Genomic DNA, 13,057 nt, shown 5'->3' with positions numbered 1-13,057 from the left:
AGTGTATATATAAGTCTACACAAACTAGAGAGTATTTCATTGGTTCTAAGATGTGTATCTCCTCTCCCCCAATCCCCCCCCCCATTTAATCTCTGAATTTGTGATGTGTTTTACAATTGATTATATTTTGACAGAGTTATTTTTTCCCTTAGTGGCTTATAAGATAATGTGTCTGGCTTCTTAGATTAGAAGGAAAACAGTATTTAAAATTTTACTCTTCAGCCCTGACCAGTTTGGCTCAGTGGATAGAGCGTTGGGCTGTGGACTAAAAGGTCCTGGGTTCGATTCCGGTCGAGGGCATGTACCTTGGTTGCAGGCTTGATCCCCAGTAGCGGGTGTGCAATAGGCAACTGATTGATGTTTCTCTCTCATTGATGTTTCTAACTCTCTATACCTCTCCCTTCCTTTCTGTATAAAGTCAATAAAAATGTATTTAAAAAAATAAAAAAATTAAAACTTTACTCTTCATAAAAGCAGCATCATATTGGCTTATCTTTTGGCAATTTGCTTTACTTGCTCAGATGGTTTTTGAGATTTGTCCCATATTAATAAACATAGCTCTCTTATTTTTTAAATTAATCTTTATTGTTGAGATTATTACAGATGTCCCTCTTTTTTCCTCCCATAGCTCCCCTCCACCCGGTTTCCACCCCACCCCAGGCCCTCGCCACCCTATTGTCTGTGTCCATAGGTAATGCATACATGCATATAAGATCTTTGTCTAATCTCTTCCCGCACCGCCCCCCCCCCCCCAAACACACACACACTCTCTTCCCTCTGAGAATTGTCAGTCTGTTCCAATTCCATGCCCCTGATTCTATTCCATTCACCAATTTATTCTGTTCATCAGATTTTTTATTCATTTGATTTTTGGATTCACTTGTTGACAGATATGTATTTGTTATCACTTTGTTCATATTTTTTATCTTTACCTTTTTCTTCTTTCTCTTAAAAATATGAACACGTCACGAATTTGTGTCATCTTTGTGCAGGGACCATGCTAATCTTCTCTGTATTGTTCCAATTTTACTATATGTGCTGCTGAAGCGAGCACATTGGTTGATTCTTTTTTTTTAATCTGTAATTTCTTTATTGGTTAAGGTATTACAAATGTGTCTTCATCCCCCCATTAACCCCCAACCTCCCCCGCCCTCCGCCCATTTATGCTCTCATCCCCCTCTTGTCCGTGTCCATTGGTTTGGCTTATATACATGCATACAAGTCCTTTACTTGATCTCTTCCCCTTACCCCTACCCTCCCCTACTATCCCTCTGGGGATTGATAGTCTGATTGCTGTTTCTCTGTCTTTGGATCTGTCCCTGTTCATCAGTCCATGTTGTTCTCTATATTCCACAAATGAGTGAGATCATGTGGTATTTATCTTTCTCTGACTGGCTTATTTCACTTAGCATAATGCTCTCCAGTTCCTTCCATGCTGTTGCAAATGGCAAGAGTTCCTTCTTTTTTACCACAGCGGAGTATTCCATTGTGTAGATGTACCACAGTTTTTTAATCCACTCATCTGCTGATGGGCATTTAGGCTGTTTGCAAATCTTAGCTATGGTGAATTGAGCTGCTATAAACATAGGGGTGCATATATCCTTTCTGATTGGTGTTTCTGGCTTCTTCGGATATATTCCTAGAAGTGGGATCACTGGGTCAAATGGGAGTTCCATTTTTAGTTTTTTGAGGAAACTCCATACTGTTCTCCACAGTGGCTGCATCAGTCTGCATTCCCACCAGCAGTGCACGAGGGTTCCTTTTTCTCCACTATCTCTCCAACACTTGTTGTTTGTTGAGTCGTTGATGATAGCCATTCTGGCAGGTGTGAGATGATACCGCATTGTCGTTTTGATTTGCATCTCTCATATAATTAGTGACTTTGAGCATGTTTTCATATGTCTTTTAGCCTTCTGTATGTCCTCTTTCGAAAAGTGTCTATCTAGGTCCATTGCCCATTTTTTGATTGGATTGTTTATCTTCCTATTGTTAAGTTGCATGAGTTCCCTGTAAATGTTGGAGATTAAACCCTTATCGATGATATCATTGGCAAATATGTTCTCCCATGCAGCAGGCCTCATTGGTTGATTCTTGTATGTGCCCTGATTGCGGATTGAACCCACAACCTTTGAGTATCAGGATGATGCCCTAACCAACTGAGCTACCTGGCCAGGGCAGGGAGAGTTACTAGTAGCTTCAGGTTTCTTAAATCTGGCCAAGGAAACAGGAGTTAGAGGGAAAGAATTTGAACTGTGTCCAGGGAGGGGAGAGTAAAATACTATTTGGAAGGAGGGAACCTGCCCAAGGACCTGCATCCTGACAAGGTTCCTGAAAGAGCTGTTGCTGGATGGGAGATTCATTCATTTCAAGAGATATTTACTAGTACCTACTATGTGCCAGGCACTGGGCTAGGTCCTCAGGATATCATGTTAAGCAACTAGATATGTTCCTGCTAACATGGATTTACAATCTAGCACAAGCATGTCAAACTTGTGACCCGCGGGCTGCATGTGGCCCACAATGAATATTTTTGTGGCCCAGCCAATACAACAGTATGTAAGAGACATATTAATAAAAATTTTGTAACTTAATTTTTACAATATCTTGTTATGCATAATTATTAATAACGAATTACAACGTTCGCTAATGACTGATTTCTATAATCGTGTTGCATTCATTTCCCTTATGTGCCTTACCACAGGCGCACCATTTCTCTCCACTAATACCAGCAGCGAATATTTTAGCAACCTATTGCCACATCCTTAGTCTTGGACTGAAGTGTTTGGTGTGTGCAACCAGAAATATTTCACTTTTGGAGAACAAGAAAAATAGGTTTATTTGCGTTACACTTAGTAATTTGTGCAGTGTCTGGTAAGTTAATGTTCAAGAAAAAATATTAATTTTTATTAAAATGTTCTATTATTTTATGTTAACAATTACTCATTTATTTTAGCACTTTGTATTCAGCATGTCTCTATCGAAATAAACCTATGTTTCTATGAAAATTGAAGCTTTTGTTTTTTGCGGCCCACATAAACTTAAACCTTGTTTATTTGGCCTGGGTCAGCCTTTGCCTTTGACATGCTTGATCTAGGAAAGACAATTAAACAAGAAGTTAAAATTTATTGTGAATGCTATGATAGAAGTTTTGAGGATTCTTTAGAAGCCTATAGTAAAAACATTGGATTAGTCTTAGATAGGGGTAGAGTGTAGGTTCTGGAGTTCGTGACATTTGAACAGAGACCTGAAAGATGAGCTGGAATTAGCCAGGCAAAGAGAATAAGGAAGGAGAGTTATATGTCCAGCAGCCATCCAAAGTCAGTTTTATTGTAAGATTGGGACTTTTTGTGAGAATGAAGAATTAGGTAAATGGATTCTCTGTAGGGAGTGACCTTTTTTTAAAATTTTTATAGGGCCTAAACTTTTTGCCCTCTGAACAAGAGAAAACCTTTTTATCTCCCTTTGTATTGTATGGCTCGTTCCTCTAAGGACCCAGAACCCAGACTGATATTTCAAATCATCCATATTTTTGGTTAAATAGACTTTTGCATACTGATCTTTTGTTTTAGTTACCCAAATTTGAGTATAGGTATTACTCAGTGTTCAAAGCAGAATGCATTTTATTCTTTAAATTTTCTTCTCAAACTGATTATGATTATATTTTATTTCTTCTCACTGCTTGCTGGCTGGCTAAAAAAATTCAAATATTTGACAGGCTAGGAAAGTCAAAAAAGTTTAATTAAATTGCTACTAAATAATGTTTGTTTTAGTTATTTGGTGGCATAGAGGATTAAGGCGTTTTTCCTTAAAGTGTGTAGTTGAGCCCTGGCCAGTATTGCACAGTAGTCAGAGCGGTGGCCTGCCTACCAAAGGGTGGTGGGTTCTATTCCTGGTCAAGAGCATGTACCTGGGTTGCAGGTACGATCCCATGCCATGGGGTGCATGTTGGGGGCAACCAATCCATGTATCTCTCTCACATCGATGTTTCTCTCTTTCTCTTTACTCTCTCTAAAATCAATGGGAAAAAATATCCCCTGGTGAGGATTAACAAAAACAAACAAGCAAAATGTGTAGTTGGAAGTGCTTATACAATGGAGAAAGTAATTCCATTTTCAGAGTATTATCTTGACGCCAGGCCCCCTTGTTCTTCCTATTCCAGAGTACCTTCTGCCATTCTGCCAGTTAGTTCTCAGCTCAGGTGTTTCAGTGTCTCTACAGAAGTTGAGCTTAGCTATGTTTATAATCTGTGAACATCAAATTCCTTTTTTTCTTCTAACAGCTAGAACATTAAGTTCCTTGCCAGTGATTTAAAACACATTGAATTCTACATCTTCGGATGCAAAAGATTTATTTTCTCTGAACTTAGATTATGATGTTTAAAAACAAAGAGACTTTAGAAATGAAGAGAGCTTAGGTTAAATATTCATGATTATTGTAGTTCTGCTGCAGATATATACACAGTTAAAAACACTATAAATTAGCCCTAGTTGGTTTGGCTTTAGTGGATAGAATGTCGACTGTGGACTGAGGGGGACTGAAGGTTCCAGGGTTCGATTCCGGTCAAGGGCACGGTCTAGGACATGGTCATGGGCACATACCTTGGTTGCAGGTTTGATCCTCGTCCCCGTGCAGTAGGTAACCAATCATGTCTCGCTCACATCAGTGTCTCTGTCTCTCTCTGTCTCTCTCTCTTCCTCCCTTCCTCCGTCCCTCCCTGTCCCTCTTCCACTCTCTTTAAAAAAATCAATGACAAAATATCCTCGGGGGAGGATTAACAACAACAAAATCAACAAACAAAAACACTACAGCCCTAGCTGGTTTGGCTCAGTGGATAGAGCGTTGGCCTGCAGGTCAAAGGGTCCTGGGTTCAATTCCGATCAAGGGTTGCGGGCTCCTCCCTGGCCTGGGCCCTAGTCAGGGCTCGTGCAGGAGGCAGCAAATTGATGTGTTTCTCGCATATCGATATTTTTCTCTGTCTTTCCCTCTCTCTTCCACTTACTCTAAAAATCAATGGAAAAATATCCTTGGGTGAGAATTAAAAAACAAAACAAAGCAAAAAACCACTATAAATTAGTGTTTTATTCCAGAGGATGTAGTATGACTTCCAGTCTCAAGTAATTTAATCATTTAAAAATATTTGTAAATAAGTGAAATCATGCTAGTAAGCAACAAGTTATTAACTGTGTGTGTGTGTGTGTGTGTGTGTGTGTGTGTAAATATAGGTGATTTTAAATGACACTTAGATTGGCATACAATTTGAAATGCAATAATTGTCATACCGCAATAGTGACAGTTAAATTAAATCTGTCTTAAAAATATCTTTTTACCATGATCAAATCAAATATTTCAGTTGGGGGATGAAGGAACTGGGTGAGCATAATGATATTGTTTGATGTTATTTGGTTGGTAATGTAGAAAGCCAGGCTAAGTTTGACCTAACATTTCAGGCTAGGGTCTCCAGGCATGTTGTTGCAGTTGTCTGTTGCTGAGGAACAAAACCACTCCAAACTTGGCATAAAACTCTTATGATTCTGGGTGTTGACTGGGCTCAGGCTAAGTTATTCTTGCACAAGTTCTGTCATGCACTTGTAGTCGCACAGGGCCTGGAGTTATCCCGAAGGCTTCCTTTCAAACTCACATGTCTGGCACTTGAGCAGGGAAGTCCAAATAGCTAGGAGTTGGAATAGCCATAGCTCCTTGAACATCTTTATTTTTCACTATTTCTTTGTAGACTCTCCAGCAGAGGGGCTTCATAGTAGCCAGACTTTTTACATGAAGAGGCTTAGGGCTCCAAAAGCACTTGTTCTGAGTAAGGGAGCCAGAAGGGAGTTGTATTATCTTTTATGACCTAAATTCAGAATCAGTGTCACTTTCACTGCATGTTGTTCATTAGAAGCAAGTCACTAAGTCCATCCCATATTCAAAGGGAAGGAAACTGGACTCCACTTCTTGCTGGGAGGTGTGTAAAGAATATGCAGTTGTATTTCAAAATAATTTCAGTCTTCCCTCTGTTCACAAATTCTTTACATTCCTCCTACATTCAAAACACACTTACCGCTTCTCAAGGCCCCCAAAGTCTTATCTAGTACAGCATCAGGCTCAGGCTTGGGGTTCAGGATCTTGCCATCTAAATCAGGCCCAAGTGCAGGTAAGGCTGGATATGGTTCCTTGGGTATAGCTTCTTGAGTACTGTTGCTTTCACTTTAAAGACCTGTGAATTAAAGAGTTACATTATCTCCCATTATATCCAGCCCACCCAATATGCAACAGTGGACAGGCATAAGAGAACCACTATAGACACTCCTGTTCAAAAATACAGATGTATTAACTACAACAAGACTGTGCACAGAGCCCACAAAGGGGTGCACCAAGAGTGTCCACCTCAGGTAATTGGAGAGGCTGAGCCACTGGGCCCTATAGGACACCTAGCACACAAAGCCACTCTATCAACACAGGGAAGCAGCCAAAATGCGGAGACAAAGAAATAGGTCACAAATGACAGAAATGGAGGAAAGCAAACTACTGGGTATAGAGTTCAAAACCACAGTTATAAGGCTTTTCAAGAATTTTCTAGAAACTGCCGATAAATTTAGTGAGACCTTTGATAAATTTAGTGAGACCCTCGAGGATATGAAAAAGGACCAACTAGAAATTAAGCATACACTGACTGAAATAAAGAATAATATACAGAGATCCAACAGCAGACTAGAGGATCATAAGAATCAAGTCAAAGATTTGAAATATGAAGAAGCAAAAAACACCCAACCAGAAAAGCAAAACGAAAAAAGAATCCAAAAATATGAAGATAATGTAAGGAGCCTCTGGGACAACTTCAAGCATACCAACATCCGAATTATGGGGGTGCCAGAAGATGAGAGAGAGCAAGATATTGAAAACCTATTTGAAGAAATAATGACAGAAAACTTCCCCTACCTGGTGAAAGAAATAGACTTACAAGTCCAGGAAGCGCAGAGAACCCCAAACAAAAGGAATCCAAAGAGGACCACACCAAGACACATCATCATTAAAATGCCAAGGGCAAAAGACAAAAGAGAGAATCTTAAAAGCAGTGAGAGAAAAACAGTTAGTTACCTACAAGGGAGTACCCATATGATTGTCAGCTGATTTCTCAACAGAAGCTATGCAGGCCAGAAGGGAGTGGCAAGAAATATTCAAAGTGATGAATAGCAAGAACCTACAACCAAGATTACTTTACCCAGCAAAGCTATCATTCAGAATTGAAGGTCAGATAAAGAGCTTCACAGATAAGGAAAAGCTAAAGGAGTTCATCACCACCAAACCAGTATTATATGAAATGCTGAAAGGTATTCTTTTAGAAGAGGAAGAAAAAGGTAAATATACAAATTATGAACAACAAATACATATCTTTCAACAAGTGAATCTAAAAATTAAGTGAATAAAAAATCTGATGAACAGAATAAACTGGTGAATATAATAGAATCAGGGGTATAGAAAGGGAGTGGACTGACAATTCTCGGGGGGAAAGGGGTGTGGGGGGTGCGGGAAGAGACTGGACAAAAATCGTACACCTATGGATGAGGACAGTTGTGGGGGGTAAGGGCAGAGGGTGGAGTGGGAACTGAGTGGAGGGGAGTTATGGGGGGCGGGGAAAGAGGAACAACTGTAATAATCTGAACAATAAAGATTTTTAAAAAAATACAGATGTAAGGAACACACTATTCACTGGTTCAAAGCAGTTCTGAAATTCAGCCAGGCACATATTACCAGTTCTGTGATCAGTCCTACTGCCTAGGAACCATTCTCCACAGCTTTTAGTTTTGCCCCTGAATTATTCTTTTCCATAAAATGTATCCAGTGTTTGCAGCTGAGTAGGTTTCTTAGCCTGTTTCCTGGACATAGAGGTTTGAGTGTGTGTATGTGTGTGTGGGGGGGGGGGGGGGGGAAGGGAGGTGCAAAAGCCTCTTTTCGTTTTGTACGGTTTCTGTCCTTTTTAGTTCAATATGACAATGTTTCTGAACATAAAATTATCTGAATCTTTACTCTATTAGACACACTGATATAAGTCCTTTTCTTTGTACTTTAGGCTCTGTAGAGGAGGAAAAAGTTTTCCTTGAACCTCTTAAGTCCATGGATGGGTTTGAAAATTAAACTGATAAGACAGATTAAGAGGAGAAAGTATACATATTTATTTATGTTTTACATGACATAGCGCTTTCATAAGTATCTGAAGACCTGAACAGAATGTTTAAACTTAAGTATGTTTATGCTGTGTTTGATGAAGAGTGGACAGTCATGAAGGAATGTGATAGTTTAGCAGTGGTCGGCAGACTGTGGCTCGGAAGCCACATGTGGCTCTTTGACCCCTTGAGTGTGTCTCTTCCACAAAATACCGACTTCTGCGCATGGGCCACGAAGTTTCAATCGCACTGTATGTGTGCACCCGCACGTGGTATTTTGTGGAAGAGCCACACTCAAGGGGCCAAAGAGGCGCATGTGGCTCGCGAGCTGCAGTTTGCCGACCACTGGTTTAAGGAGTATGAATTAAGTGTATAAACTAGGGAAATTTGGCAAGGTCTGTTAGGATTCTTCTCTGTGTCCCTTTGTATTTGTAGATAAGGATGTTCCTTTCCTTCTGGTTATAGGGAGGACATGTTTCACATGATTTTATTACTTGCTTTAGGGGAGGAGGGCAGGGGCAGGACCGAATGACCTTCCTGCTTCTGCCATTTGCTCAAGTTCCTTCAGCTTAAAATATTCAATATGCCAAAATGCCATATTTTGGGGTAGCATGTCCAGAACCCTATCAGCTACCTTTAAGACTTTAGTAGGGCAACACTGTTAAGATACTTAGAAAGCCTTTTTGTTTGAAAGTATCTACAAGGCATCACCTTAAATCTCTTTGGAATCTAAATTAGGTGTAGGCAAACTACCAATAAGCTACATTTGTTTTTACATTTGTGTTTAAAGGGTTGTAAAAAAAAAAAGTTCACCAGACACTGTATGTGGCCTTTAAAGCCTAAAATATTTATATGACCCTTTACAGGAAAAGTTTTCCAAATCTTTAGTCTAAACAAAAGCTTAATTTTTTTATTAGATATTTCATTGATTTTTCTTAGAAGGGGAGGGAGAGAGAGAGAGAGAGAGAGAGAGAGAGAGAGAGAGAGAGAGGAGATCAAAACACACCCCCTACTGGAGATTGAGCTTATAACCTGGGCATCAAACCAGCAGCCCTTTGGTGCACAGGACAATGCCCTACCAACTGAACCACATAGGCAAGAGCCAAAAGTTTAATCTTTAGGCTGGGTTTCCCTGCCTTGGAATTGACCTTTGTCCAGGGGTATTTCTTAATTTGAGAAACATTTTATTATATGGGGAAGCTGGGAATAAGAAACAGGTTGTTTTTTTTTTGGACCTAATAAGTCCTTTATTTTATATTTTCTCTATATTCTGCTTGAAAATTGTATAATTCCCCTTCTTTTTCTTATTTCTCTCTACCTGTATTTTATGATACATAGCTCTCAACAACAATAATAACAACAAAACCAACTGGTTGATACTTTTGACATTCTGGAACTCTTCTTACCCAGATTAATCATTTCATTTGTTGTATTTTCTGTTTTCCACATTACTGCAGGTGACAGCTTTGCTAAACTTTACACCATTATCTAGTAAGATTCTTCTTTCAGCTTCCAATAACATTTTCTTTTAAGGCAAGAATCAGTAACCTTTTTCTGTCAAGGGCGAGATAATTAATATTTTAGTTTTTTGGGGGCCATATGATTTCTGGCATACCTGCTCAATTCTATTGTTATAGGAGAAAGCAACCACAGACAATATGTAAAGGGGGATGACTGCGTTCCAATAAAAATTTATTTACAAAAACAGGCAGCAGGTTAAATTTCACCAGTAGGTTGTAACCCTTTAGTTGGCTGTTTTGAAATCATTGTTGATATCTTCCTTGAGGCTTTTCCTAACATTGTCTTTAAGACCCTTAAGGCCCAGCTGGAATGGCTCAGTGGTTGAGCATCGACCTATAAAGCAGGAGGTCACAGTTTGATTCCCAGTCAAGGCAGGCTTGATCTCCAGTGTGGGGTGTGCAGGAGGCAGCTGATCAATGATTCTCTCTCATCATTGATGTTTTTCTCTCTCTCTCTCTCTCCCCTTCCCTTCCTCTCTGAAATCAGTAAAAAGATATTAAAACAAAACAAAACTTTCAGGCTTTCACTAACACTTTCAAGGCCCTTCTTGCCTTCTCCTGCCATTGAGTCCCAAAGCCAAACAATTTAATCACCAAAATCTGTTTTGGCTGTCTATTGCTTTGTAACATAACATGCCAAATTTAGTGATTTAAAATAGCATTTCTTTTTATCTTTTATGGTTCTGGTGTTTAGGCTTCGCTAGGCAGTTGTGTCTCTCATTTAGAAGGCTTCCTCACCAAAATCTCTTAATGCAGTTGGAGTCAGCTGGTAGCTGGGCCTGGAGATGACTCCTCATTCACATATCTGATGGCTGAGCTGGGAGGACTCAAAAACAGCTGGTACTCCTCAGACATCTAATTCTCTATGAGTCTCTCCAGCACAAGGGCTTTAGGGAACCTGGATATCTTATATGGTGATTCAGGCTCCAAAGTTGCCTGTCCTGGGAGAGAACCAGACAGAAGTTTTCTCAGCTTTTATGACCTAACTTCTGAGGTTGCTCAGTGTTACTTCTTCATTCTCTTTATGGGAAGTGACTCTACCTTTTGATGGGAATAGGATCAAAGAATTTGTAAACATGTTTCAAAACACAAAAATGTCTCCTTTCTCCCCACCCCCAATATAAACAAGTTTGGAAGCTGGAATGTAGTGGATCTTGCCTTGTTAGGACAGGCTTTCTCTCTCTCTCTTTTTTAATCTTTAATTTCTTTATTGGTTAAGGTAATACAAATGTGTCCTCATCCCCCCATTAACCCCCAGCCTCCCCCACTCCCAGGCTTTCTCTTTCTTGTTGGTGGGGGTGGGGTAGAGGTAGGAGATCAGTTCCCTTCATTTAATGTTCCAGAATGGATTTGTCAAGATGTCAGGAGCTGTGGAAGGAGACTTCACAGTAACAAATGTCTCTTTTCTTCAGTAGAGATAGGGCTGGGAGCTTTGGACTTGACATTTTTTTTTTTCTTTTTGTATGAGAGTAGGCATAATGGTGCTTCCATCCCAAAAGAGAAAACAAACTAAACAAACAAAATCTCTCTAACTATTGAAAGTTCTACCATTTAGCCTGGCTGGCATGGCTCAGTGGTTGAGCATCAACCTATGAACCAGGAGGTCACGGTTCGATTCCTGGTCAGGGCACATGCCCGGGTTTCAGGCTTGATCTCCTGTTAGGGGGTCTACAGGAGGCAGCCAATCAATGATTCTCTCCCATCATTGATGTTTCTATCCTTCTTCCTCTTCCTCTCTGAAATCAATAAAAACATATTTAAAAAATAAAAATAATAAAAGTTCTACCATTTATAGCTTCGTTTGAATTGATGAGTAACATTTTTGCAAGGGTTAAAGAGTATGTGTGCCTCTTTATCGTTTATACTTTCCATTGAATTAGTTTAGCTAGCTTTCTTAATGCCTGCAGGGATACTTCCAAGGGAAATTTTGAAAAGGGGATAGGTGATAGAAATAATTTTAAATTTGGGGAATTCTAGAGCAGGTGGTAAAGCAGGTTAGATGAGACTTTGAATAGCAGTAGGGAATGATCTCTAGAACTTCACTACTACCTGACCTCATCTGAAAAGACTTTGCTCACCTTATGTAGTGATCTGGCTTTGGAAGTAAAATAATCAGAAAAATTTGTCTTTGGTGATATGTGCTTTGTAGAGGCTATTGTGTTATTTTTCCCTCCTTTCTCTCTAGGTAGAAGAAGGTGGCAGTGAATATGTTTTGCTGTATTTGTTTATGGTCATACAGGCAATGTGAATATTGATTTTTATGTTTTTTCCAGTTTTGCTTCTTTCTTTACCCTTCTTTCTGGTTTTGTACACCAAATTCTCTGATTATCTGAGAAAAAGAAGATAGCTTAGTGAATAAGAAGTTATAATATAAGTAGCTGCCTTCCATTACTCTTCCCACTTCTGGAAAGAAGAAATGCCTGTATTTAATCATTTACCTGTTTTATTTTTCTTGGTATCCAGATCTATATATACATTGTTGAATTGGGGTACAGAAAAAAGCCTACTAACTTTTATTTTAAATGATTTGGTTATTTCATTTTTTAAAGTGCCAGATGGTAGAATTTTATGGTTTTAATTAATACGAATACAATGTGCACACAAGCTGTCTATTAATTTTCTGGTCTGTGCAGCTGGGCATTGGGATTGGTGACTGAAGGCCAGTTGGGCTTTCCACAGTGGCTTGTGGGTCTTTGAGGAGAAGCTGTGAGCAGTCTCAGCACAGTAAGATTGATTGCACATCAGCAGCCCTTCAAGCTCCTTGACATTGTGGACCGCGAACTTCCAAAAGTCACTGGGCAACACGTGCTTTGTTTTCTTCTTGCTCCCATAACCAACACTGGGCACCAAGACCTGGCCCTTGGAATCTCCTGTGCACTCCATTGCCTCTGGGTTTCCGCCAGTTACACTTAATTTTGACATATCAATCTGACTGGTGCCAGATGAACTTCTTGGTCCTCTTTTTTTCTTTTTAATTTAAAAATAATATATATATTTTTAAATAATATGTTTTTATTGTTTTCAGAGAGGAAGGGAGTGGGAGAGAGAGGCAGAAACATCAATGATGAGAGAGAATCATTGATCAGCTGCCTCCTGCACACCCCACAATGAGCCTGCAAGCCAGGCATGTGCCCTCACTGGGAATTGAACTGTGACCTCCTGGTTCATAGGTTGATGCTCAACCACTGAGCTACACCAGCCGAACTTAAATATATTTTTATTGATTTTAGAGAGGAAGGGAGAGGGAGAAAGAGATAGAAATATCAGTGATGAGAGAGAATCTTTGATCAGCTGCCTCCTGCACGCCCCCCACCAAGGACCGAGCCTGCAACCTGGACTTGAACCCTTGCCTGACTGATGCTCTATCCACTGAGCCAA

At 39.7% G+C, this 13,057-nt stretch overlaps 1 protein-coding gene and 1 non-coding gene across 7 annotated transcripts in view; one reads left to right on the top strand and one right to left on the bottom strand.

The window, feature by feature from the left end:
* The window catches only part of SPATS2 (spermatogenesis associated serine rich 2), a 124,069-nt gene that overhangs the window by 22,612 nt on the left and 88,400 nt on the right, over positions 1–13,057 (top strand). The window lies entirely within an intron of this gene.
* Positions 950–1,054, bottom strand: LOC118652222. The gene has a single exon (XR_004966489.1). It is a non-coding gene; the product is annotated as a U6 spliceosomal RNA (small nuclear RNA).

Source organism: Myotis myotis, unplaced genomic scaffold (genome assembly GCF_014108235.1).
Source record: "Myotis myotis isolate mMyoMyo1 unplaced genomic scaffold, mMyoMyo1.p scaffold_m19_p_3, whole genome shotgun sequence".
NCBI lineage: Eukaryota > Metazoa > Chordata > Mammalia > Chiroptera > Vespertilionidae > Myotis > Myotis myotis.
The sequence above is the reverse complement of the archived record's forward strand: the minus strand, read 5'-3'. Positions and strand labels throughout refer to the sequence as shown.